We start from the raw sequence: 24035 nt of genomic DNA, 5'->3' as shown, positions 1-24035 counted from the left end.
ATTATGTCACATAAAAGTTAAGCGATACGAAGTATGTCACACTACTTAGAGCCTTAAATTAATATTCCTTATATTTTGTTGAATGATCAATATATCAAAAATATTGGAAATGAATATTTGCAGACTTTCATATCTATGTTCCACACCATTTCCTCGTGCCAGTCTTTTGTACCGATTGTTTCACGGCGCATTCGCAACGAATATTTGCAGAAGTACTGCTGCTATTTCGCTATGTTTTTCTACCTTTCGTCCGTTTCTCCGAATGTAACAACTTTGATATTGGTGATTATTAGTACGTAATATGTATCAACCCGTTTCAGTTTCGTTAAAATGACACATGTAACGAGTCCTTTACATGAAGACCTGCATACGTTTGTCCTCTCGTTTCGAGTGTAACTCGCTGTATATTTGTCAGACAAATATATTTCGACCAGAGATTGTAGAGAAAATGGAACAGATATTTTATTTCCAATACACATGTCCCTTGAGTCTACCCGCCATGTAGTCCGTTGAACATGAACGGACTGCACGGCGGTATATGCCAGAAAATGGAACTGTTCGTAACCACAGCTGTGAAAATCTCAAATCCTGGAAGAATTGTTTAATTCTGTTTAATTAGACGGACGCTGTTTGTTCTGCTTACTTTTACTGGCTTGTATCTCATTTAAAGAAAATATTTTATCCTCCAAAGAAGTCCTTTATTCGAACCATTCTCTTCGTCTTCCCATACTCCTCTCTTGTATAAGGAATTTAGTAGGATTTGTTCACACTTCTAGAATCTAGAGTCCATCTGTCATTTCCATCACTGCAGTTCACACCAGATGTCGTTCCAGATGCTTGATCTTGTTGAAGGGGGGTAGGAAGGCTGCGGAGGACGAGGACAGCAAATGAATTATGTATTCACTTGAGTTCGAAGCCCACACATGCATGCATTTATAAGTACATGCCTACAAGAAAGTTGTCTCGGTACTAAACAACCAATCAGCGTTCAGTATATCCGAGATGTCACCTCCTTCTTCGGTTGCTCGAATTGGGAAAACTAAGTTGCTATTGGTCAAAATAGCAAAATTATTGTTTGTGATTTTTTTAGGGATGGTTATGTTTTGAAAGGGGCTGGGTTTAAGAGACCGATCAAGCCTACTCGTTTAATATTTAAACTTGACGCTGTTATATCAAACCTCTTACAATGTGCATTTGTTTCTTTCTCTTGGCAGCTAATAGAACATATGTTTTTTAGCATGACGTGGTCAGAATGATATATTGTCTCCACATGATGGCGTGAAATCTATTACTGTCCTAGTCTTTCCAAACAATAACCTTGAAAATGACACTTAAAGACATGTGTATAATATGTGTACTATTAAGTTTACTCCAGTGAGGCCGTGAGATACATACAAATCGAATACATATATTATAAGAAATATATATCAAAAACATACCGACGATTTTTGTGAGACTTTGTACGTGAAAGACCCCTTTTTAAGCAAGCAAAAGTTATTAGATTCGTCGAAGAAATTACAAAATTACGAGAGTTATGATGAGGTTTACAAAATCCATACTGCATATTAATTAAAAATGCAAATAAAATATTTTATATAGGATTTCAGGTTCCCATAGCAGCGGTTATGAAGAGTTCAGTCTCCTGGTATATGATACCGTGTAATCCGTTGTTAAGGCAACCAAGATTGATTTTCAACAGAATATATTCCCTTATATCCCAGAAGATAGTAAAATATCCGTTCTTAACGCAACCGAGGTTGATTTTCAACAGAATATATTCCCTTATATCCCAGAAGATAGTAAAATATCCGTTCTTAACGCAACCGAGGTTGATTTTCAACAGAATATATTCCCTTATATCCCAGAAGATAGTAAAGTATGAACAATTAGAAACTCGCTTAAACTTCCATAGAGCTGAAAATAAAAATGAATTTTAAATGGTAAATTATTTCTGAAATAATTCTGGCGAAGTGTAATAAAAATGTAGAAGGAAACTTGCAATTATAACAAAATTCCTATTTCTAACCGTTCTACCTGTTGAACTTAACAATAATTACGACTATTTTACATATTTTAGCTTACTTTCCTCATTTTGAAAAATAAAATTAAGCTTACGAGATCATTTTGCTATCTGTCTGTGTATCACTCTATTAATTTTTTATTTGTTTAACCAGTCTTTATGAAACCTGGTATGTATATCAGGACATTTGAGCCAATCTGAAGAGCGTAATTTATTAACCCCACCCTTCAGTAACACCAAATATTACAGCCCCTCAAAATTCTGACGCAACTTGGACGCCTGTAGCAATCTTCATGAAACTTGGCAAGTATATCATGCCACATGAAATCATTTCAACGACAAATATTGAATTTAGCCCGTCATTAATACCAATATTGCAACCTCTCAAATTGCTGAAACAAAACCTTTTTTTTATTGCTAGTTGGGTGGGACTAAGTCCCTTGCACTGGGGCTTCTGCCCTATTGTGCCAGCCCCGGATGATAGGTGAGGGTGATTGTGGAACAATTGGTGGAAAGAAGATTGGCAGGGGAAACCGAAGTACTCGGAAAAAAACCCTGCCCAAGCTCCACTTTGTCCACCACAAATCCCACTTGACCAGACCCGGGGTGCCGCGGTGGGAAGCCAGCGACTAACCGCTTGAGCTATGGCGCGGCCCTTAGATAGGAACTTACTTTGTGTTCCTGACGTTACTCATTTTTTACGACTACAAAACAACGAGAAATTTATGGAGGGAGTCAGATGCTACCTGCAGAGACGGTAGTCAGTAATCACTCTTTATTAATAAGTTCCGAGTAAAAAAAAAACGAGTGAACAATTCATGTATTGTATTTGCACACGGACGTACGGCCACACAGCGATATTCTCCGTACCAGCAATGAAAGAATCCGGCCTTCAGTATGTTCATGTACTTTCTCAACAAGATTTTAATTAAATTTTAGCTAATACTAGCAAATTATTTTAACCGACGTATTTTATTTTAATTACATTAATGTTTCAGCTTCGTCTCGATTTCTAATGGTAGAATACGTGTAAAGTATTTTTTGTAGTATTGGCTGTATCTTTTTACGGTGAAGGCCTTACCATATCTCAGGTAGTTAGTCGTCGACTTCCCACTCCGGAGGCATGAGTTCGAGCCCGGATCAGATCATATGGGATTTATGGTGGACAAAGTGGCACTGAGGCAGGGTTTTCTCTGAGTACTTCGGTTTCCCCTGCCAATTTGCATTCCACCGATTGCTCCACAGTCATCATCATCTAGGGCTAGTACAATAGGCCAAAGGGCGGCCGCAGTACCAAGTGGGCTTAGTCTCACCTCACGAGAAAATGACGTCTGAAGATTATTCCGAGTAGTGGCGAAAATATGTGAAGGCTCTACTTTAATATGAATTTTGTTGCACTTGACGGACCTTGCTAACTCATTCATGCATTTAAATGTGTAACTGCTCAGAATGTCTCTTATGAAGAGGGGAAAATTTTAAAATTTGTGAGAAAATACATTTTTTCTTAAGCGTCAGAATGAAAACATTCGTTACAGAAGTATAGTAAAAAAAAAGTAAAGCTATCCCTGTAAGAGGCCGTGAAGGCCCGTAGGGTTGTGAGACGTTAAGGGTCCCACATTATCTAGACAATCGACTCAAAGATGGCGGTAAGGTTGTCAGCCTTACGCGCCGGCCGCGCTTTACTGTCCCGGAAAATTATTTATTTAATTCCTGGTACTCATTTCTGTTAGAGGCTGAGTGAAACCCAGGGCCATAGTGCGGCTGGAAGGATTAGGTCAATTGAAAAAATCCAGTGACCTCATCGGTATCTGAACCCGCGATCTTCCGATTTGTAGTATAGTGCCTTAACCACTGGGAGATCGAAAATTTATTGAACCATTAAAGAATTGTCGCAGAATTCATCTTGAAAATCTGACAATGTCTCAGCTAGTCAAGAAGTTTCTCGCGTTCTATGAATTCGAATTTTCATCACCGTGTTCTCTAGAGCTAATCCGTAGCCTCTATCATGAGCCATCTGAATCCAGTTCACGTCCTCCAATCATCCTTCTTTAAGATCCGTTTTAATATCAGCCTCTCCACTACACCCGACTCTCCTAAGCAGTACATCCATCTTTCCCTTTAGATTTGCGCACAATTTTGTATGCAGTTTTTATTTCTCTGTGTAAATAATTTGTCAATATTACTAAATCGTGAAGAGGCCAAGTTTTGACTACGAAATAGAATTGAACACCTAATAAGCAGGCTAAGATCTTTAGTCAATCAATTTATATACCATTCCTCTGAAGATGTCCTTTCATTGGTGTGGTAACGAAGCTATCAACTGCAGTATTGATGTACCATAAAATGTAAACTGAACCACTTATCATGAAGAATGTATAGAAAGAAAGGTTCTATGTTAATTTGAAATTCAAATCGAGTGTCTGAGAAAATCCACGAAAATATCCATTCACGATTTTCAGCATCCCGGTCGAGAATCGAGTCCAGCTGTTACTGCTTAAGTAAACTTCTTTGATCAGAGAGAAAAGTCAGCTAAGTGTGATAATATTATTATTATTATTATTATGCATTACTTCCCATACTTACATGGACGCCAAATGACATAACAGGAAAGTCTGCAGTTTTCCGAAGCTTCCTCGTTTTCGAGAATGGCATAAACTTTGCTATCCGACACCAGTTTTACTGCTCTCTGAGTTCCGAAAACATTACAGAATTTTAATATCTCCTTGGGTCCTTTTTCTTTTAGAAAATGACTGGAACAAAAGGACGTTTGCGGCCTACCTGCTACCTGTCCGCATAAAACTCCCAAAGTTCACGTACACGCACAGACGGCTTCCGACATGACGGAGATGTGATAACAGATAAACTTAAGACATGTAGGAAATGAAAGATCAAGTAAGGATCGAAAAATTGTACAGACAAAGAAAAGTCTGACAAGGAAAACAAAAGAATAAATGAAAAGGAGACAAATGAAAAACGTCTTCCGTCTTGTGGGTCACGTGCCATGTGGACATCTGTACCGCACAGGAAGGGAGAATGTATTGTCAACAAGAGCTTGTCTTTTGTTTCAGCTCCTGTATATATGGCTTTGTGACTTGGTTTATAGAAATGTTAGCCAATTTTGCCTGTAAGGAGTGGTTTATATGCTCGTGTCTGTGTGGCTGTCTCTAGTAATAGTAATAATTGACTGCCTTAATGAATGACTTCATAAACACTGGACAACAGTGGCTCTGTCTGCAGAGGTGAGGGCCTCTCTCTTCGAGACAACGTCAAGGTCGACTCTGGGCTCCTATCTAACGGGTATGAGGACTAAAGCCACCGAATCGTGTTAACAAACATATGGAGCTTCACCTGGATGTTATTTACACGTGTTCTCAGCTCCGGGAAGTTGTGTGTGTGAGATATAACCTCGAAGAATCGTACCATCACCAAGCCTGTGATTACTGACATCTGTTTATAATGATTCATATGTTTATCTCAATCAAGGATTCATATAGCGGCCTTGCGACGAGCTGATCCCCCATCCAAGGAGTCCTACCGACTTTGTATAAGTTCAAGAAACTGAAAAAGTGGCCAAGGTCCAAATGGATGTAGAACCATAGAGAGAGAGAGAGAGAGCGAGAGAAAAGGATTTATAGTGCCTGGAATCCATGGTTATTGGTTGTTATCGTCAAGCCAGAAGCCAAATACAGATTTGACGCTGTCTTCACGTTGAAGTTATACAAGAAAGGAAAAATTATTTTTAAGCTACATTTCTGCCCATCATTGCAGAACAATAGAATAAGTGACGATAGTATTTCTCCTGACTCAGAAATTCTCTCATCTCCGCTATGTTGGCATTGATGATAGAAAATTAGAATGTTTAAGCCTATTTTTCTTACATACAATTAGAATTATAGTATGAAGGAAGATGATTTTGATACAAGGAAATACACCCGGAAGAATTATCAAAAGTGAGATTGTGTACTAATTGTTATATCATGATATTTGTGACTGATTATAATAATTACTCGTATAATGGAATAACATAGACTACTTAACAGATTCTTGAACGTTACATATGCCACTCTCAGTCGGATGAAAATGCCCTTAGGTGTCCTATCTTGTCAGAAGCTGCGTGGTTCAGTTCTCGGCCGGTTGTCCTTAGAGTGTTTATGGCTTTCCAAGACTGTGCAGATGAATACGGGGTTAGAACACTGAATGGCCTACGAATGTTTCATCTCGCCAACTTCATAAATTATAATTTGTCAGTATTATTGCGGTTATCATAAATAATATTACAGAATATCTGAAAAATCTTAAATCATCTTTAAATAATTTGTCACTCCGTGCAATACATAATTCGCCTCTTATTTTGCACCAACACGAAATTTAGTCTTACATTAAGGGAGGAACATAAATCGGGGCTGTCTGAGAATGTGGCGCTGAGCAGATATTTGGACCGAAGAGGGATGAAGTGATAGTATTTTGGAAAACTCTATAATTATAGAGTTACTCTATATTACTCTATATTACTCTATAGAGTAATTATAGAGTTATGTAAAAGTTACGAATTACGGAGGTATTAATTATAATTAATACCTCCGTAATTCGTAACTTTTACAAAATACGATGAGGTGGGGTATAGAGTATGCATTGGAGGGTAACATTATAACCGATTTTAAAGGAGTCCTGTTTCAGGGCGTAAATTGGATTCATCTGGCTGAGGATAAGGATCAGCTGCTGGCTCATGTGAACACGGTAATGAACTTTCAGGGCCCATAAAATTCTGGGAATGTCGGTTTGAGTAACAACTGGCTTCTCAACAAGGACTCTACTCCATGTGGGGGGGAGGTATTTTCATTTCCTTCACTAACGGCATCTTCAGAATTTTATTGTGACACAAGGCCTCCCATTTCTTGGTTTCGAAATTTTATTTATAGGCATTTGGTAGCACTCCCTGAACGGGAAATCGACCTGTCTCCAGGCTTCAGCTTATACAGGGCAACACAGACACAGAAAATCAGTAAATCTTGGTGTCGAGCTCCATCTAGGGTTCATGACCAGTTATTTATTACTGTTTGACAGTTCTGATCTTGTTTTTCTGGGGCGCCCTCTCTGACGAGAGGACTGATCTGTCTTATGTATATGCTGCTTGTCCTTGCCAGCGCAGTCTTTCTCGGGTCCGAGTTCCTTGGGATTCGCGACCATATTTTACTGTCTCAGATTTGAGACTTCCCTTTTCGCCGCCTCCTACTACTCACAGGGTCACGGTGGAGGTATTCGACCCCACCTCCACAAGGGGTTAACTAACTACTTCTAATCTTTTCCCTTGCTTGTAACACCTCGGCACGGACCGCGTAGAAAACACCATTAATTGCTGTACTCCAACCGTTTCCGTGGAAAGGTGTTTATTTGCGAAGGCGTTACCCTGTAACGGTTGCGCATATTTACTTATTAACAATCTGTTACCTAACAACGGATGTTGTTTCGATCTCGTTACCCAGTGCTGTTATCTTTGTTTTCTATGGGATATCTCAGTTGGTATAGCGACGGGCTGAGGGGTGAACGCCGGGGTTCGATTCCCGGCAGAGGCAAGATATTTTTTTTTCACCGCGTCCAGAGCGGCTCTGGGGCCTCCCGGCCTCCTGTCCAATGGGCACAGGAGGCTCTCTCCCCATGGGTAAAACGGCCGAAGCATGAAGCCCATCAGTCACTTCACCTTTCTTGCTGAAGCTATACCTCCACTCTCCATTAGGTGTTCATGGCATGGTGCGTAATTAATTAAGCAGAGGGACAATTTTACCTCTTGTACTTTTAGCTCAGTCGATAGCGATGCTAACTACAGTCTGGTCCACTGCGGGACCTAGGAGTCTACTTTCCATCTCATACCGGGACTCATTCTGGGGCCCACCCGACATCCTCACGCAAGAGAACCTGTAGCACTCATCTCCATCGGCCGCAGCTTCCAGCGGTACACTCCTTTGCCTCCCTTTTCTCTCTGCGCTCCGTGCGGAGGGGCTTCTGCGGCAATAGTTTTGCGGGCTGTTAGCAACTGTAGGGGCAGACACGGTGTCTTACATTGTCTGACGTTGGGGTGTATTTAATATGCACAAAGTTTCGGGAGATGATCGAACCTGTAGTCTAGGTTTCTTTTAGCACTACAGCATTTTTAGTTTCCTGTCATGCTATTCGGAAGATCCCGAATTTGATCCAAACCGTCGGCAATATTATTAACAAAAAGCTTCCACCAGAACTCATGAAAAATTCTTTCCTGTTGCGTACATTTCTAGTCATTATTAGGCTATCAGTATTTTCCCAACTTTGAAAAAGTAAAGGTAGTCTTATGAGATCCCTTAAGTGTCTGTGTGTATCCCCCCCACTATCGTTGCTAGGCAACGTCTCAGTAAACACGTTCCGCGGGGAATAATACATAGGCAAAAACAGAAAAATTGTTCGAACTGCTGAGTCGACTCGTAAGGCGGCAGTCAGGAATCGATGTTAGTTGTGGAGCGATTGTTAGTGGAAATAGGAACCGCTACTCAGCAACGACAAATGGAGACATAATTGTCGTTATTTATAGAATTTGTAGAATGTATAGATCAGTACATAAATGATAGTTCAGAAATTTCTTGTTCAATTTTTTATTCTAAATTTTTAAGTACAGATTACTGGAATGTGTGGTATATATAACCTCAGACTTTCCTTATCAGATAGAAGTAGGCCAAATATAAACATAATACAAATATTTGTTTCTAAGTGACAACCAATAGCATGAAGCTGGTAGTAAGTCCATCTGCCGAAACACAGCGTAGTCCTGCACGTAGGCACCAGTAAATTGATAAAATCAAACTTAATATTGTCACGTGTATGTGCGTGGCTACAGACGGGTGAATGGATTTATTGACCACTCATATACACGACTCGGAATTAAAGTAATTACAGCGCTATCGCTAAACTGCATACTTTACAAATCACTAGAGCTAAATCTTCTTTAGCCTGCATTGTCTTCAACAGCCGTTTCCTAGTAACAGATATTAACAGTGGAGATTATTCAGCTTCCCGCCCTCAGGTCCTTCCCTCAACTGAACTATAGCGCCATATCCTCTCGTCTCCATCGTAGAAATCAAATCTCAAAACAACTCAGCTGGCTTGGGATCCTATCGGGGCGGACCCAACAGAAAACACCGCCCGTAACAGTTTCTCTATTGCTATCGGTGGTTGCCTAGCGACATCCCGGGTATTGTTGACGTGTTTACCTTCCGTTGCCAAGCAACCCATGTTCCTTCTCGCGATCGTCGCATAACAACAGTACTACATGCTACAATATTGATATACACAGTCAAATATTGAGGAGTCATGATGGATCAGACTTATAATAATGGACTACGGGCTGGACGGCCAGGGGTTCAATTCCCGCCAGGAATAAAACATTTTTCTCTGCACCACAGCGTCAAGACCGGCTTTGGGCCCCATCCAGCCTCTTACCCAATGTGTACGGGGGATCTTTCCTCTGGGGTAAAACGGCCGGGGCGTGAAACTAACCACATATCTCAATCTAGTGCCGATGGTAAGAATGGTGGATCTATATTCCCATTCAGCCATAAGTTTTTATGGTGTGATGCTTTATTAATTCAGCACAAGGACAAATTCTTTTTAAAATCAGCTGTTGTCCCAAACAGCTAGAGAACCAGCGGTATGGTTACCGTTACTGCACACGACGTCTGGTTAAGTTATTAGACCAATGAAGATCGTTAGCGAATTCTAATCTGACAAGTATTTTATTCTTGGTGTATTTACGGGAGCGTTTTCACCAGTTGGGCGTAGAATAGTAGGATCCTTTGTGGGTTATGAATTGAAAGGTCAAAATCATAACAAATCCCACCATTTTTGCTGGAATGACTGAAGAAAGGCATGAAAATCCCGAGTCAATATAATCAGTGACCGAAAACGGGACCTGCTGAAGACGACGCAGGGTTGGTGATCACTCAAACGCGACGGTTCGTGAAGCTGATTAGAGTATTTTAGAAGTGAACAGAAGAAGAAGAAGAAGAAGAAGAAGAAGAAGAGGAAAACTGCTCTTCATGTATATGTGAAGATACTACCTCGATATTTTCTTGGTTGTATTGACATAACCATAAAACTTTTTAGTCAGCAGAGCTGGTACTTGCCGAAATTTGAACTTCATGCCTTCTGAATACAACTGCCACTGAGTACAGAAATCTTGCCAGGAATCACAAGTCAGTCTGCGCATGCTACGTGAAATACCGTTGGACGAATGTAGAATATGTAAAACTCATAGCATCGTGTGTTCCTTGCTGCGTAATACGTGTTGGTTCAGTGTTCAGGATACCGCACAAACTGCCGTGCACAACGAATATTTGAATACGGAGACATGTCTGCTCTACAGTCTGCTAACTTCTGGCGGCTTGAGAAAGGAGCAGCAGTGTCGCTTTATAGCGATAAATCGATACGATATTGTCACGCGTAGGAGTGACTATAGAAGGGGTTTGGATTTGTAATTGGATTTATTGAACACTTAAACAACTCGTAACTGCATTTTACAAATCACTATCACACCTCGACTAGTGTTCTCAGTCACGGTCTTCACTACGTTGCTCGGTAGCGGCTTCCAACGGCGGACGTTTCCCTTCCTCTGGGCTCCTGAACTGTCTCCGGCCTCAGCTACCAGCTCCTCACTGCAGCTCTTAATTGACTGTCTGGATGTAGACTCTGTCTCCTGACTTTACTCTAGACTGACTTACTGTGTTACTTTACAACTGGCAGTTTACCTCCAATCAGTTCTTCTTGGCGTCAAGCTCCTTGAGGGTCAAGACCAGAGATTTTTTTTTTTCCAACTGAACACTTGGAGTCATAGTCCTTATATAACCTCCCGTCTGACGAGAAGATGGGTTTGTCTCTCATGTTAATGCTTCCCCTTTCATCAACTGTCCGTATCGCACATATAGCGTGTTATTGAACATTCTCCTTTTGCACTATCAACAAGCCGTTTGTCAGTAAAGGCTTTGCAAAGCAGATCATGTCTATCTTACGTATCTTACGTTACGACGGCAGCTTAGTCACCTGAACGGTCGTAAGTTTGGTCACTGCCAAGTTTACGCCTCTTATATTTTCTATGTACGATTTCGCCTTGTCCTATGCTGCGAACATATTCATTCTCATGATTTTGTATGACTTCTGCTTATCGCCTGCAGTTTTGATATATAATAGTACACATACGGAAGGTAGGAAGCACCGCCTTCAGCCACTCCTCCATTGTTGCCTGCGCGTCTCTTGCGGCAACCATATGACGGCTACTGAAACATTGCCTAGGAAAGAACATGTTTACAGAGCCGTTCCCCAACAACGACTGTTTCTCTGACTCCATATTTTTTTTTGAGCAAATATGCCGCAATATGATACCAGAAAATCAAGCAGTACCTCAGTTATGGCTACAATGCTACAATATCCCACACTGTCTGAGCTACCGCTTTCAAAAATAAACCGTAAATAATTAAACGTAGGGACGGAGTATTAGTTATGGATATCGACACACAACATCGATATACTATATTATATACATGTCTTGGTAGCATAACATTGAGCTTTTTAATCGAACCCGCGATCTACCTGCTTGTAAAATAGTAATTTAATTTTTTTAATTCGCTTAGTGGGGGGTGGAGTCTAACTGGGCCCACTCGGCACGGGGGCCACTGATGGGCCTATTGTAGCCTGCCCCGGGTGATTATGGTGATGGAGAATTTGGTGGAATGAAGATTGGCAGGGAAAACCGAAGTACTCGGAGAAAACCCGCCCCACCGCCACTTTGTCCATCACAAATCTCACTTGACCAACCCGGGAATTGAACCCGGGCCGCCGTTGTAGAATAGTACCTCAACCAACTACGCTACCCCGTGTCCCTGTATGATTGTGTAATGGAAGTTAAAGCAGTGTACAGTATATTTTTCTTCTCCTTCTCAGCTGATAAAGTTTAAGCCTCTAAATGTTCTTCATTGTCTCACGGATTATCCGGCCACCTACTTCCAGGTCACACGGTATTCTTTCTCCCTGTGGGCTTCACTCTTCTCTGTGTTATTCCACTTGGGTTCCCTGCATTTCTCAGTATCAACTACTACGTCTCTACATGTTGTTCTGTGCAGAGCGACGACTGAATTACTTCTGTATTACTGAAACCATTCGAACTGATTTCATTAGAAGTACAAATTGCGTTATGGTTTAAAATGTAAGTAAAATAATGTGTAATATAAAGACAATATACAAACAAAATTTAATTAAGTATTTGACGTTTTAGAAGGCTCTAACGTAATAAAAGATTATATACTGACCTAAAAGGGGGCGCGCGGTAACGTAGTTGGTTGAGGCACTATGCTACAAGCCGGAAGATCGCGGGTTCGATTCCCGATGAGGGCTTTGGATTTTTCAGTTGACCTAATCCTTTCAGCCACACTATAGCCCTGCGGCCAACTCAGCCTCTAACAGAAATAAGTATCAGGAATCTTCTTGGGGGTGAAGGGCTGCCGGCCGGCGCGTAAGGCTGACAACCTCACCGCCATCTGTGAGCCAATTGTCTGGAAATTATGAGAGCCTCGACCTCTCACACCCCTATGGTCCTCCACGGCCTATTACATGGATAGCTTTACATTTTCTTTATACTGATATATAGACGCCTCAGATATTCAAAGAGAATCCAGTGTATTGTCAACATTTATAAAAATGCAAGTAAGTCAGTTTCAGTGTAAATTATTTATTGATACATCTGTAATTCGGCTGATTTACTTTGCTTGAACCCCGGCCTTGAACCGACTACTCTGAATGAGGTTTTTCACATTTCTCCTCAAACCCGCAAGGTAAATTCTGGAAGTCCCCTAAAACAGGTTACATCTCGTTGCACCAACATACTACTGACCCCTTTCACCCCCCGCGCCTTTCGAAGCTACGTCGGCTCAGAAGGTAATACAGCCATTACTTACTGGAATAGATAAATTCATTGATTCTGAATGAAAGTAACAAGAGGGTGGAAATTTTTCATTTTGATGAGTTTCTTAATTTGTATCCTTAACTAAATATTAGTAGGTGGATTAGATCAAGGAGGATAAGATGGGCAGTGCATGAGGCACGCGTGAAAGGTGCGATAATGTATAAAAGATTTGATTTCGATAAAATTGAAGGGAAGAAATAACTTCGGAGAACTTAGCATTGATTGGATGATAATATTGAACTGGGCCTTAAAGTATTAATAATGAGACATGGATTGGATTCACATGGCTGCGGATAGCGTCTGATGGTGAGCACTTCTGAACACGACTGTGGAACTCTCTTGTCACATGGAAGGCTGCGATTTTTTTTTTTTTTTGATGAGAAGCTTAACTATCAGTTTCTCAACACGTGCTCTGTATCATGGAATTATTTAAGATAATAACCAATAGAAAATTCGGGACGCATTGTTCTATGTGTTTTATTCCATGATTTTATGGAAAATGTACGAGGTTATAAAATGTTTTGAACTATATATGTCTGTTACAAGCATAATTTAAATTTATTCTACTTGAAATGCCGTCCGCGAACTCCATATTTAGTAGTTATGCGGGGGAAGGTTAACAAAAATTAAACTAAGAATTCATTTTTCAAGAAAGAACAAAGAAGGTAAGGAGTCCTAATGTATTCAAATTTAAGGTTTGGTGCAATTAGGGTAACAAACTCTATAAAAAAGAAGAAAACTTAAATTAAGACAGTGATAAATTGCAGGAAGGGCATCCATCTGTCGAATAACCGACACACTAATAAGTTAAATATATGTGGAAATAAATTATTCAGGTACACAACAGTGCATCTCAGATGAAGCCATCTTAATGTCGGCAGGGAAGTTTAATTTACAGTGATGTAATAATGTAAACGATTTTTTTTTTCTGAACAAATCAACGGTATGTTTTATTCTCGTGTAGAAATATATTTTATTGCTTCCGGCGGTTGTAACTGAGAGAGAGAAAAAATTATTATTCGTTTCTATTATGTGTTTGTTATCTTTTATAAATATTAAATTTATAGCGATAATTGTTGCTTCAGAAATATGTGTTGAAATCTGTATTTCTTTATACTTGTACATTATAAGCAGTAGAAGAAATGATGTAAATTTTGCAACGATTGGTATTAGGTCTTAATATAAATTTGTACCCGTACAATATACATATTGTAGGCCCCGTTTCGTATGCTCACAATCCAGTCTTAATATCCAACGTTAAAAAGAAATAGAAACAAAGCTTTAAAGGTGGCCTTTCAAATAAGCAACTTTATTCATAGTTACAGCTGACGACAAGTAGATTATTCTTGGCAGATATCCACTTATCGGTGGATTTATCAAGACCTGAAACCAGTGCCAGTTCATTCATATCATCAGGCAGCACCGTGACAATTCTCTCATGTATATATATATATATATGTACAGAGAAATTTTTAAGCTGTTGACGTGTTCACGGCTCCACACTTCACCGCCACCTCTGCATCGCCGGCCTCTAAGCGCAAGCAAATTCTATCGATGACCCAACATGCTTGACGGCCGATAAGGTTTGGAATGAAAGGAAATAATTAACCAGTATACCTCTACACGGTATTATATTACACGGCAGAAAGTGAGGTTCATGCGTGGGAGTTTATGATTTGTAAGTCAGTCAGCAGTTTTGCACGACTTTGTATTCGAGACTATAGAGCAACGTGCATTTCTGTACGATACCTATCCGAAATACAGATTTGCTGGAAGGTACTGGCAAAAATTTCGACGGAAATTTCATCATGAAAGAGTTCCCAGCAGACAAACAGTTCATAATTTGTAAGATTTGAGGTTTTCACGTCTGTGACTATGAAGAAAGCAGTCTTCTGGGATTTTGCACCGTGTATATGTGGTGTTAACCGACGTTTCGGAGGAACGTATCGCCTCCATCTTCAGGGTAGATGGAAAAATAAGAAATCCGTAAGCAGAATGGTGCCTAAACCCAGAAGACAACTTTCTTCAGAATGGTGTCTGTTTGTAGCGGTTCTCACGGTCTCTTCGCTTGCGGATTTCTTATATTTTTCCTTCTACCCTGAAGATGGAGGCAATACGTTCCTCCGAAACGTCGGTTAACACCACATATACACGGTGCCAAATCCAAGAAGACTGCTTTCTTCAATTCATAATTTGTAGGACTCTTAATAGACAAGAAAATGAAACATAAGCGTCGAGTGTTTACTGAGGATAAGTGATACATTCTTCTTCTGGGGTTGTGTAGAGGACAAAGTTTACAAAAGTAACCCTCGACCGAAAGGAAGAATGAAAGAGAACATTCGTAGGGAAAGTTCAAATATTCATGCTGAGAATCTTCAGAAGACAAATCAAAACTTATTCCGCGGTACGAGGAATGTTTACGTGTAAAGGGACAGCTCTTCAACACTTACTGTGATTTGTGAACAAAGGTAAAACTTTCCTTCATTCCAAATGTTACGGGCATGCTGAGTTATCGGCAAAATTCTCGTGCGCTCTGCGGTCGGCGATGCGCCAGTCGCGGTGAAACGCGGAGCCGTGAACGCGTCAATTTCATTAAGAACCACTCTGTATATACAGGTAAACTTGTCTCTGTGCTTAATTAATTCAGCACAACATCCTGAAAACATATGGAAGAATGGGTGTGTTATAATACTGTTCTTAAATTCGACGCTAGATATAACCACTTTTGCACAACTGCCGCCTTGCTCTCGGACTCACGACGGCTGGTACCGATTGTATAGGAGCCTGGATTGACCTCAGAACCGGTCTGGAAGCAACAGAGAATTTAAAAATCTCATATATTTTGCGGGGAGTTGAACCACGATATCCTCGTTGTCCAGCCCATAGCTATACTAACTGTGATATGAGAAAGAAACTGGTAAAGACCGGCTCGCACGGTGTACATATTAGCGCACGAACAAACAGATTAATTTAAGAGCTATTGAATATTCCTCGGCCAAAAAATTATTTTGACCGACAAGCTGCAAGGTTAAAGATGTTTTGCTTAAAAATTATGATTTTAGTTTTAGTATTTTGTTGACAGTTTCCTACCGTTTTACAGAAATATATTCTAAAGGCCGTACACTGGTAAGGACAACCACAGTTTGATTTAAAGGGGAGCGATGGGGCCGCTCACCCTGGGGCCTCCACAAAACAAAAATAGAATCCATAGATTTTATTGGCACATTTACTGCTCTAAAATCACGAAAATTTACTTCGTATTTTTGTTTTGATGCGGTAGAGTAGTTGGTTGAGGCACTATGCTACAAGCCGGAAGGTCACGCGTTCGATTCCCGTTGGGGGCATTTGATTTTTCAGTTCACCTAATCCTTCCAGCCGAACTATGGCTTTGGGGTCGACTCAGTCTCTAACAGAAATGAGTACCAGGAACCATCTTGGTAGTAAAGGTGCGGCAGGAGCGTAAGGCTGACAATCTCACTGCCATTTGTGAGCCGATTGTCCAGAAATGGAGCCTCGACGTCTCACAAACCTATAGGTCTCCACGATCTGTTAGAGGGATAGCGTTACCTTTACCTTGTAGGTATTTTTTAATTCATCTTTAAAGAGTTTTAAAATTATTTCTGACATTTTTCCTATCAATAAATTAGATCTGTTTCCAATATATTCCTTCTTTTTATGGGAATATGAAATGAATTTAAAATTTCCATTTATGGTGAGTGCTTTTTGTAGTTATCTTCGTCCTGTTACTCTTATTTTCTTCGTTGTTCTATCATTATTTTCTGTTCTTCTACGCCCCTTACTGCGTCTTTGATCCTTAGTATTTATGATAATAATGTTCTTTGGTTACGATTAGACCTAACCCTGAATTACAGTAATTTTCTCGTATAATTTTAGAGTCATTTGAAGGTCCTCTGGCTCGTGTGGTGTGTATTGCTTATAAGAACATCTGGTTCTTGATATATTTTGTTTTACTTAACTTGGAAACGTTTAGTATTCTTCTTTTTCTTCTTCTACATTTCTTATTAGACCCTCTGACATGTTTTACATGAGAATTAAACTAGATCTACGGATCTTATAGACAGTCGGTAGGGTTCCTTGGACGGGGGATCAGCCATGTGACAAGGCCGCTAGCTACACAGGACAACAAAACACAGAAGAAAAGCAGACAGACTTCCATGCCTCAAGTGGGATTCGAACCTATGATCCCAGTGTTTTAGCGGTCGAAGAAAATTTATGCCATAGACCTCGCGGGCACTATGATTTGCCATTTAACAATCGTAAATAAATAATTTGCTTTAAGAATTAGACTATTTCCGTTTTTGTACGTAGGTAAACTTATTTCCTCTGTCGTTTGAAATTAAAGAGACGATATTATGGAATATCATTTAGTAACCGCACTCTGGTGTGAAGCAGGGACTGTAAGATATAAAGATAATATAACTCCTATTCAGGCAACACTGTAATAATCAGAATACAAATATAGTGAGCCAGACGAATCCACTCCATAGCCCCCCACGTCATCAATTTCAGATCCCTCTTAATATTATCTTTACAGTGTAATAGTTAAGGTGGTTAGTCACCGGCTTCCCATAGCGGCGGCCTGAGTTCGATACCAGGTCAGGTTATGTGGGATTTGTGGTCAATAAAGTGGTAATGTTCCGCTTTTCTCCGAGTACTTTAGTTTCTCCTGCCAACTCTCATTCCACCAAATGTTTCAAATTTAGTAATTAGGCTATTTTTACGCTATGTAGTCGTATCAGTGACAGCGTCGTTAAATAAACAACATTAAAATAAAAAATATTATTCTACCCTATGCACTCAGTTTTCCCATTGGTGTCTTCCATTTAGGCTAAGCGGGCCAAAATATTATATGCATTTCTCTTTTCTCCAAGAACACTGAGTGTCCTACACACCTCTCCTTCCTTCTTTTGATTACTACAAGTACAATGATATATATATATATATATAATTTATTATACTGCAATTGGGTTTTAGCCCGGTGGCAGTAGTACACAATAGGACACAACAGACAAGTAACACACATTACACTAAGTGACAACAAGTTCAAACAAAACACAATACACAAAACACAACAATAAGGACATCCTACCACAGTGAATATTTGGTGAATATTGTGAATTTGGTGAATTATGAAGCTCTTTTCTATTTAATGTTCGCAATCGTATTACTTATCCACCCTCAGTCGAGTTCTGTTAGGCAAAGTTATCCCTGTAACATGCCGTCAAGGCCCACAGGGTTGTGAGACGTCGAGGCTCCCATATTTTCTCTAGAGAACAGAGTGAGAGATGCCAGTAAGTTTGTCAGCTTTACGCGCCGGCCGCCCTATACCCCCCCTCCCAGAAGATTCCTGGTTATCATTTCTGTTAGAGGCTGAGTCAAAGCCGAGGCCATAGTGAGGCTGGAAGGATAAGGTAAATTGAAAAATCCACCTTACCGGGACTCGATCCCGCTACCTTCTGGCTTGTAGCCTAGTGTCTCAATCAACTATGCCCCTTAGTCGAATTTTATTGCCAAAGAGAAATCTGAAATCATAACCTTAGAAACACGCGCATGTTACTTTTTCATTTTACTGCATTTAGTTAGGTTACTTATCTTAGACATTGTAAGAACTTCAGTAATATTGCCACGTGTAGGTTGCTACGCGTGACGAGAATGACGGGTTCTAGTTCGGATGATTGGATTTATTAACAGCTCGGTTGCAAGTTCTATTAATCACATTTAATACAGCGCTACCACTGATTTATACACCCTTCATAATTCGCTTAAACACCTCACATTGCGACCGACGGTCAGTCGCCCAGTCTGTCTTGACACAAAACACCGATCTGGGGCTCATGACTAGCTCTTTATTACTGTTTCACGTTACTGTCTTGTTTTTTGTGGACGCCGTCTCTGACGAGAGGACGTGTCTGCTCGTCCTTGCCAGCGTAGTCTTTCTCGGGTCCGAGTCCCTTGGTACTCGAGACCATATATTACTGTCTCAAATTTTAGACTTCTCTTTTCGTCGCCTCCTACGACTCGCAGGGTCACGGCAGAGATAATAGGGCCCGCTCCACACAGACCTCACATTGCGATTGTGACTTAAACAGATATTCGTTATATATATGCCGCACGGACAACACAGAAAAGAAGCCATGTGATAGTACTGTTCCAGTGTGACGTCATTGCTTCTGCGTGGAAGTCTATTTACTGTGCCTTTGCCTAGAAGCAAGTTCTTTAAACTCGTTCCTTTGTTGCGAGCGTGTATCGCGTGTGTTTACCGGTCCGTTACCTAGCAACACTCTGGCCATCCATGTTACAATGTGAGAGCATTGTATGAATATAGTTGTATTTATTACTTTTCAGGGGGATGCTTCGTGGTGGCAACATTTTCCTGGTCATTACACAGTTGTACGAGGTCGAGGTACAAGGTAAGGTAAGGTAATTTATTCGGCGTAAACAAGACCAGTAGCTACAGTCTTTAATTTGAGCAAAGGGTTATTTTAGACTAATAAGCTATCGCCGGTAATTGTTTTCATATAGAGGAGCTGCCTATGCTTTGATTGGACTCCGCCTACCGTATCTCCGGCCTCTGAATGTAGGGGGCTGTTGGACCATCCCACGTTTTTTATGTTCACTTCATTCTTCTATTTAATTTCTTAGATAGTCAAAAAATATTTTAAGTAGACCTTAAAAGTTTAATGATTCTTTTGCATGAACTGTGAAATACACATTAAATCTCGATAAAAAAATGTTCTTATTGTGACATGACGCCTGAAACCCGGAATAGTGGAGCCAGAGTAGACGTTAATTGCTAGGCAACGACTCGGTAAATAGGTTCCTGCGCCAACGAATACGTATGGAAAAATCGAAGTATTCTTGAGCTATAACTTCGGAAACGGTGTTTCCTCTTGGATCCGTCCCAAGTGGATATGAGGAGGATCCGAGAATTGATGGAGTCTCTTACCCGTGTGGACGCGGAGTCGAATCCCACCATGACCCTGCTAGCCGTACGAGGAGACGAAGAGGGAGGTCTCAAATCTGAGACAGTAAAATATGGTCGCGAGTCCCAAGGGATTCGGACAAAGGCAGACCCGTCCTCTCGTCAGAGAGGACGTCCCATAAAAACAAGACCGTAACTGTCAAACAATAATAAATATCTGGTTATGGGCTCCATATGGGGCTGGACACCAAGGCCTACTAACTGACTGACCGTCAGTCGCAATGTGACTTTGACTTTAAGGGAGCCTTGAGGCGGAAGTCAAAGATGATAGAGAAGAGATGGCAAGAAGCAATTATGCTGCGCGAAGGAGAGACTACATGTATGTTGCAGTTACAGTGAAACTTGTATAATTACTATGCTGAAATCCGTTGGCAGGATACGACTAGTAAAGACTGAAATCTCTATCGTATGTGTAATGTTGAATTGTAAATTGTGCAGATCAGCGACAGCGCTGAATCACTTGTAGTTTGAAGTTGAATGTATAAGTGCAATAAATCCAATCATCGAATCCAAACCCCGTCTATAGTCACACACTCCTATAATGTGTGACTATATTTTATATTTTCGGGGTGTTTCTTATGTAAATGTGTCCAAAATTCACATTGAATATATTAAAGCGTCCTTTAATGGCCTAATGTGTCCAGCGCACTGTATACAAACGTACGTAACGGAGCTATAACAGAAGCTTCAATAGAATTGAAGTTCAATAGTCTCTAGCGTAATGAAGGATCAATATATGTACCCTTATAAATATATAGTATGTACAGAGGCATGTATCGTACTTCTGTCTTGAAAACTGACTGGCTAATAAGGCATTGAAAATAAGCTTGGCGCAACTACTCGAGAAATAAAATATGAATTCCTATGGGACGCATATAAATTAATTGGCTTCGTGCTTTTGTTCATTTTGTTCAAAGATTAGCGATGGAGGAGGGTCCCTCCAAATATGGAGGGTGGATTTAGAATATATTTGTTGAGCAATTTCAGACAAGCGGCAAAGGATAATACTCAAATTTGGTGGCTGAATGTGGGCCTAACTGACTCAGAATGCATCTATATTCAGGTTCATACTACTCATGCTACTCTTGTGTTCACACTACAGACTACACTGCACTGAACCGTCTGAGGGTGCCTTCACTAGTCATCACTGTCCGTTTCCTAGCAAAGGATTTTTCACAGGAACTATGTATCACTTCAACTTACCGTTAATTCTTTGTGCCATTTCTTATTCAATCACCTTGGACTTCCGGTCCTCCAGAACTGGACCAAGTTGCTCGAACTAAACCAGTAACGGACAGCTCAGCAGTTTGTGTTCTGGCGTCAGTATATTTTCCGAAACACTGATCTGACACGCTCTCTCTCCATAATTTGATTAAAAATAATAAATAATTTTATTATGAATTGAATTTTTACCATTATATTACCTGAATCTCTTAATGTGACACATGAACACAATCTAAACTATTAGAATTCCTTGAACACAATGTAGAGGTTCGGTTCATACAGTGGAAACCGTCACATGATTTGGGGTCATCTGTGAACAGTCAGGATATTATTTTGAACGTTAAAATCCTCTATAGAGGAAACTGAACTCTGGTAATTCTTGCTACCATTCTGTCCACACCCTTTTGTCTTCTCGTCCGCTGCCCAAAAACATACAAATTAGAATATACATAACTATTTTGCATGTGGTTCTGTATGGGTCTGAAACTTGGCCTCTGACATTGAGGGAGGAACATAAACTTAGTGTTAGGCCGCGCCATAGCTCAAGCGGTTAGTCGCTGGTTTCCCACCGCGGCGGCCCGGGTTGGATCCCGGCTCTGGTCAAGTGGGATTTGTGGTGGACAAAGTGACGCTGGGGCAGGTTTTCTCCGAGTACTTCGGTTTCCCATGCCAATATTCATTCCACCAATTGCTCCACAATCATCCTCACCTGTCATCTGGGGCTGGTACAATAGGCCAGAAGTGGCCGCAGTACAAGGGACTTAGTCCCACCCCACTAGCAATAAAAAAAAGTAAACTTAGGGTGTTTTAGAACAGGGTGTTGAGGAGAAAATTTGGACCGAAAAGATTTGAAGTGACAGAAGGTGGGAGAAAACTGCATAACGTGGAGCTTCATAACTTGTACTCTTCTCCATGTATAATTAGAATGATCAAGTCAAGGAGGAAGAGATTGATAGAGCATGTAGCACGAATGGAGGAGAAGAGGAATGCATATAGGATATTTGTGGGAAAATCAGAAGGAAAGAGACCACTGGAAAGGCAAATACGTAGGTGGGTGGACAACATTAAGATGGATCTTAGAGACATAGGATGGAATGGTGTGGATTGGATAGGAATGGCTCAGGATAGGGATCATTGGTGGACTCATGTGAACACTATAATGAACCTTCGGGTTCCATAAAATGCTGGAAAATTGGCGGCTTCTCACGAACGGCTAAGCTAGATTAATCAACTAATTAGTTTAAAATCCTCTGTTTGATCCATAAACCTTTCCGAGGGAACGGAGGTGCCCGCGGTCATAGGGTTGGGAATCTCTACAATAGACGAAATAACCAATTAGTACGATACTTTTTGAACCTTAAAGCCTAAACGAGCCCGTGGCGCCAGCTAGCATACATTGTCACCTGTTTGCTGTGCGAGTGAAGTGTAATAACCCTTAATGTGATGCCGTTTGCTCAGGTCTAACCCGGTTGGTTCGCCTGTCAGAGGACCGTCGTGTGATACTTTTCTCTCTGAAGTGACCGATACCTGCAATCATCCTTTTTTGGCCCTCCCCTCTATAAAGTCGATAATTACGTTCCAACCTTCTCAAGCTTCAACTCTAATGACAGCCTGCATCATGGAACGGCGCCATTTCGTGTCGACATTGTGTAGTTCGTAAAGCATTGTTCCTTGTCACTTAACTGTTTATTGTTAGTTTACGCAGTTGACTGTGTCGTATATAATTTTAAATTTAGAATTGTTTCGTTTATTTTACCTATGAGAAATAATTTGTTAAACACAATTTTAAACCGTAAAGTAGGGTCATCTTTTGGCTGCATTCAGAAGTACGCGGAGCTGATCACTTACCACTTTTATTAAGTCTCGTTTTCTATCACCGCTCAATCAAATGCTGCTTAGTGTCAAGAAACAGTGCCCTTTTCTTTAAAGACTGATATTTATTTGCTTAGTCATGAAATTCCCCGCATTTTAACGGAACAGAACTTTCGTTACTGCCCTACTGGACTGACCAGCAACTGGCCGTTTATCATAATAATAAAATAGAAAATAGGAAAATAAATTTCTTTAAGATCATTTTTAATATCATCTTACCTTATAGCATATATTTTAAAGTTAAGTCACTTAAGTTGCCTCGCCTTTCAGTCTGTCCTTCCAAAATTCTGTATGTATTTCTCATATTTGCTACCCGTACAACATGTTTTTCTCGTTTCATTCTCCTTTATTTGAACAGCCTAATAATTACGAGAGGAGTACGCATTGTGAACCTCTCCAGCCTGCCCTAGCTTCTTCCCCCTTTAAACCCAAATATGCTCATCACCCATTTTTCAAGTACTTCCTAATTTTTTTCACTTGTATAGTAATTTTCTTGTGAAGTCGCTTTGAATTATGAACCGGGTACAGCGGTACAACGATTGGCTATGGTCTGGACGACCGAGGAGTCGGAGTTCAAGTCCCGGTTGCGTCAAGAATTTTATCTTCTCTCCCTCGTCCAGACCGACTTTGGGGGCCACCCAACCTCCTATCCAGTGGGTACCAGAGGCTCTTTCCCCGGAGCTAAAGTCTGCCCATGAAGCTGACCACTCAGCTCCAACTATTGTCGAGATCAAGATGTGGATCTATACATCCACTCCCCCATACGCTTTCATGGCGTAGTGCTTAATTAGTTAAGCACAGGGACAACTTTACCTTTACCTCCAGTCGCTATGAACAACTAGATTATCTTTTAAAAAATATGTTGAAAGTCTAAATAAAATTATATGAGGCAATGCACATATATTTATAGGTTATTGTCAGGTTTTGAAATTTTATCTCGT

General features: G+C 40.5%; 1 long non-coding RNA gene across 1 annotated transcript in view; it reads left to right on the top strand.

Moving 5' to 3' along the window:
• The window catches only part of LOC117282356, a 171155-nt gene that overhangs the window by 87664 nt on the left and 59456 nt on the right, over positions 1-24035 (top strand). The window contains exon 3 of the long non-coding RNA XR_004513079.1: positions 19362-19426. This is a non-coding gene — a long non-coding RNA (uncharacterized LOC117282356). The remainder of the gene's footprint in view (positions 1-19361; positions 19427-24035) is intronic.

Source organism: Cryptotermes secundus, unplaced genomic scaffold (assembly GCF_002891405.2).
Source record: "Cryptotermes secundus unplaced genomic scaffold, Csec_1.0 scaffold971, whole genome shotgun sequence".
NCBI classification, from domain to species: domain Eukaryota; kingdom Metazoa; phylum Arthropoda; class Insecta; order Blattodea; family Kalotermitidae; genus Cryptotermes; species Cryptotermes secundus.
Note: the sequence above shows the minus strand (reverse complement) of the source record. Positions and strands in the feature narration are given on the sequence as shown.